Genomic DNA, 5,398 nt, shown 5'->3' on the forward strand with positions numbered 1-5,398 from the left:
CTGCTATCCTCTGATGGTTACTTGGAGTGCCTCATCTCAGATATCTCACTGCTATCCTTGGATGGTTACTTGGAGTGCCTCATCTCAGATATCTCACTGCTATCCTCTGATGGTTACTTGGAGTGCCTCATCTCAGATATCTCACTGCTATCCTCTGATGGTTACTTGGAGTGCCTCATCTCAGATATCTCACTGCTATCCTTGGATGGTTACTTGGAGTGCCTCATCCCAGATATCTCACTGCTATCCTTGGATGGTTACTCGGAGTGCCTCATCTCAGATATCTCACTGCTATCCTCTGATGGTTACTTGGAGTGCCTCATCTCAGATATCTCACTGCTATCCTTGGATGGTTACTTGGAGTGCCTCATCTCAGATATCTCACTGCTATCCTCTGATGGTTACTTGGAGTGCTTCATCTCAGATATCTCACTGCTATCCTTGGATGGTTACTTGGAGTGCCTCATCTCAGATATCTCACTGCTATCCTTGGATGGTTACTTGGAGTGCCTCATCCCAGATATCTCACTGCTATCCTTGGATGGTTACTTGGAGTGCCTCATCTCAGATATCTCACTGCTATCCTTGGATGGTTACTTGGAGTGCCTCATCCCAGATATCTCACTGCTATCCTCTGATGGTTACTTGGAGTGCCTCATCTCAGATATCTCACTGCTATCCTTGGATGGTTACTTGGAGTGCCTCATCTCAGATATCTCACTGCTATCCTTGGATGGTTACTTGGAGTGCCTCATCCCAGATATCTCACTGCTATCCTCTGATGGTTACTTGGAGTGCCTCATCTCAGATATCTCACTGCTATCCTTGGATGGTTACTTGGAGTGCCTCATCTCAGATATCTCACTGCTATCTCACTGCTATCCTTGGATGGTTACTTGGAGTGCCTCATCCCTGATTTCTCACTGCTATCCTCTGATGGTTACTTGGAGTGCCTCATCTCAGATATCTCACTGCTATCCTTGGATGGTTACTTGGAGTGCCTCATCTCAGATATCTCACTGCTATCCTTGGATGGTTACTTGGAGTTCCTCATCTCAGATATCTCACTGCTATCCTCTGATGGTTACTTGGAGTGCCTCATCTCAGATCTCTCACTGCTATCCTTGGATGGTTACTCGGAGTGCCTCATCCCAGATATCTCACTGCTATCCTTGGATGGTTACTCGGAGTGCCTCATCTCAGATATCTCACTGCTATCCTTGGATGGTTACTTGGAGTGCCTCATCTCAGATATCTCACTGCTATCCTTGGATGGTTACTTGGAGTGCCTCATCTCAGATATCTCACTGCTATCCTTGGATGGTTACTTGGAGTGCCTCATCTTAGATATCTCACTGCTATCCTTGGATGGTTACTCGGAGTGCCTCATCTCAGATATCTCACTGCTATCCTTGGATGGTTACTTGGAGTGCCTCATCTCAGATATCTCACTGCTATCCTTGGGTGGTTACTCGGAGTGCCTCATCTCAGATATCTCACTGCTATCCTTGGATGGTTACTCGGAGTGCCTCATCTCAGATATCTCACTGCTATCCTTGGATGGTTACTTGGAGTGCCTCATCTCAGATATCTCACTGCTATCCTTGGATGGTTACTTGGAGTGCCTCATCTCAGATATCTCACTGCTATCCTTGGATGGTTACTCGGAGTGCCTCATCTCAGATATCTCACTGCTATCCTTGGATTGTTACTTGGAGTGCCTCATCTCAGATATATCACTGCTATCCTTGGATGGTTACTTGGAGTGCCTCATCCCAGATATCTCATACTGCGCTCGGGGGCTTCGCTATTCTACTACACCAGCTACTTGGAATTTTCTTTTTTTTGTTCTCAGGATCTCTCAAATTATATTCCCAGGTTTTGCAGTTACTTGCCTGCTTGGAACACTCCGTTTACAATACCCCATACAACACTCTTGGGTTTTGCTGTTACAGGCCGCAAGGCTTAATTGGACTTCTCAGTTCCAGCTCTTTCTTAAGTGCACGTCCTCCGCCCAGTGTGTGTGTGTGTGGGGGGGGGGCGGCACTCCCTCTTGTTGTTTGAAGGAGGAGGCGATGCGACAGAGGAGCGCGTGGAAGAGTGTCGTCTGCCGGTCCCGCGTCCCTGCCGTCAAGATGGCGGAGGCCCCCTACGGGGAGCAAAGGTTCTTGACTCGCTGTCTGCGGAGTCTGCTCTTCTTCAAGTATCTCAAAGTGTCACGGCGGCCTTAGACCTTCGCCTTACTTAAAATACAGGGCCCTCTATGGACGACATCAAATCGGCGTCAGAAGGGCCAGACAAAAAAGGTTGGATGAAGCGGAACACGTTCTGTCGGACCACGGAGACCGGCTGGGCGGGTCGGAACGTAGTGTGGAAGCCCTTACAAGCCACCCAACGGGACCAGCTGGCAAAAATTGAGGATTTGGAAGACAGAAGTAGGAGGAATAACATTCGTATTATCGGGGGTCCCAGAGTCCGTCAAGGAGAGTGGGCTGCCTGAATTCGTGGAATCTTGGCTGCCGGGACAACCGGGCCTGGAGTTTTCTGCGACGCCGCTGATCTGCGAGCGGGTTCACCGAGTTGGAATATTACGGGAAGGAGCGAACCAGGCCCGGACCGGCGCTAGCGAAAATACTGAACCGGGCGCATAAAACGCAGATCACGCGAGCTTCCAGACGGGCGTCCATGGAATTTCAAGGCCATAAGATACTTCTCTTCGATTTTTTCAGCGGCAACGACGGCGGCGCAGCGAAAGAACATATCCCTGGCGTGTACAGAGTTGCATAAGCGAGGCATCAAATTCGGGCTGCTTTATCCAGCCAGACTGCGAGTCTTCCATGATAACAAGGTTCTCTTTTTTCACCACCGGAGACGCTGCGGACAGGTTTATCGCTACCTTGCCAGCCGCAGGGGAAAAATAAAATAACAACAAAAAAACCCAACTGATCCTTGTAGGGAGCCTTCTCTGTTATGGGGAACAGAAGGGGCATGGCTGAGCATCCCAGTTCCTGTTATATAACCCTTTCCCTAAATTTGAGGGTCGACGGGACGTATCACCGGTTTTTGTAGCTGAGACACGATCCAGTCTGACTTTGCTATGACGCCCGAGGCCTTGGAGTGTAGCTGGAGTGTTGGGGGCCTCCTGGTTTGGGGGGGACCCCGTGGCTCCATCATGATCCAGAAGTGATGTTCGTTTTGCTTGATTCCTTGTAAAGGTTTTATTGTTGGTTTCGGGGAGGGGGGAGTGGCTCTGAGCCTCTTGGGGCAGGCTTTTGTGTTGTGGGTTGTGTGGGTCTGTGAGTTGCTATGGCCGTGGTGTGCATGGTGTGCTTGGGGAGCGAAGTTTGGGTTGCTGGGGTTGGGGTGGGAGGGGGTGGGAACCCTGGGAGACGTCCCTCTCGTTTCGGTGATAAGGCAGTTTTTTTTATGGTTACTGGCCTATGTCTTTGGTGGTTATTTCCCTATGATCCTGGCGGCTTAGGCTGGGGAGCCCCGGGATCTCTTTTTTGTTGCCATGGCTACGTTGCTGCCTCCTTTCGGTAATGTTTTTTTAAGTAACTCCGGCTATGGCTGCAGTAAAATGGACATTTATTTATTTATTTATTTATTTATTTATTTATTTATGTATTTAAAATTTTTATATACCGACATTCATCCAGGATATCACATCGGTTTACAGTGTAACACAAACAAACGCCAAGCATGGCACTTTACATTGAACAAATAAAACAAGTTAACAAATGAATAAATGAGGGTGTGAACAAGGGGAAAATTGCATTAAATACTCAACTAGGTTTGTAATTATATACATATGTACAAAAGGAAGACACTAAGAGATAAACAATTTAGGAGTGCTAGGAGGAGAGGGGGGAGTGATGAGCAGAGGGAAGGGGTGAGAAAAAGGTAGGAGAAGGGCGAAGTGAGGGGAAGGAGGACCAGAAGAGGGGGGCAGAGGAGAGGAAGGGTGGGCAGTAGAGAGGAGGGAGAAATTAGGTGTATGCCTTGGTGAAGAGCCAGGTCTTGAGCTTCCGCTTGAACGATTTGATGCATTCCTCTTGCCGTAGTTCAACTGGCATTGTGTTCCAAAGGGTCGGCCCGGCTATCGATATTGCACGGGCTCTGGTAGATGTTAGTTTGCAGAGTTTAGGGGAAGGGATGGGCATAGTTGCGAGATGTGCGTGTCTAGTAGGTTTATTAGACTGGTATAAGCGGAAGGATTCATTAAACCAGTTCATTTCAGGATTGTAAAGAGCCTTGTGGATGAGAGAGAGAGTCTTATATTGTATACGGGAAGCTATTGGGAGCCAATGTAGATCTTTTAGAACAGGTGTAATATGGTCATGTCTGCGTAAGTTGGTCAAGATTTGGGCTGTTGTGTTTTGTAAAATTTGAATGGGGTGAATGGCGTTGTTGGGAAGGCCAAGGAGAAGGGAGTTGCAGTAGTCGGTTTTGGCGAAGATGGTGGTTTGGAGCACTGTTTGGAAATCGGGGGGGTGTAGTAAGGGTTTTAGTTTTTTTAGTGTATGAAGTTTAAAGAAGCCATCTTTTTGTATGTTGTTGATAAATTTCTTCAGTGTGAAGTGCCCATCGAGAATGATACCCAGATCACGGACTTGTTGAGCAAATTGGAACTGTGAAAGAGGGGGAAGGATCGAGTGGTTAAGGGGTGAGATGAGCATGATTTCAGTTTTAGTAGTGTTGAGAGCTAGGTGGATGGAAGAAAGGAGATTGTTTATGGATTGGAGAGTATCGTTCCAGAAATCCATGGTTTTAGAAATAGAGTCAGTGATGGGTATGAGTAGCTGAACATCGTCAGCATATATGTAGTGTGGGAGATTTAGGCTGGATAGGAAGTGACAGAGGGGTAGGATGTAAATATTGAAGAGGGTTGAAGAGAGGGATGAACCTTGAGGGACACCTTGATTAAGGGGGATAGCCTTGGAAACATGATTGCCTAGCTGAATTTTGTACTCTCTGTTGCTGAGATAAGAATTGAACCAGTTGAGGGCAACACCTGTAATGCCTATTTCAGTCAACCGCTGTAGGAGAATGGGATGGCTGACGGTGTCAAATGCGGAGGAGATGTCAAGGAAGACAAGTATGGATGATTGTCCTTTCTCAAATCCTTTAATAATGTGGTCTGTTAGGAGAGTAGAAGAGTCTCAGTACTATGAGATTTCCGAAAGCTGTATTGTGCGGGGGCAAGGATGTGATTGTCTTCAAGGTATTCTGTGAGTTGCTTGTTAACAGTTTTTTCAAGGAGTTTAGCAATAAATGGAAGATTGGAAATAGGGCGATAGTTGGCTAGATCAATGGGGTCAAGTTTGGGTTTCTTTAGGATGGGTTTGACAATAGCCTGTTTCAAGGGGAGAGGTACCTGTCCCAAGTTAATGGAGAG

The sequence above is a fragment of the Rhinatrema bivittatum genome, chromosome 2, assembly GCF_901001135.1.
Source record: "Rhinatrema bivittatum chromosome 2, aRhiBiv1.1, whole genome shotgun sequence".
NCBI classification, from domain to species: Eukaryota; Metazoa; Chordata; class Amphibia; order Gymnophiona; family Rhinatrematidae; genus Rhinatrema; species Rhinatrema bivittatum.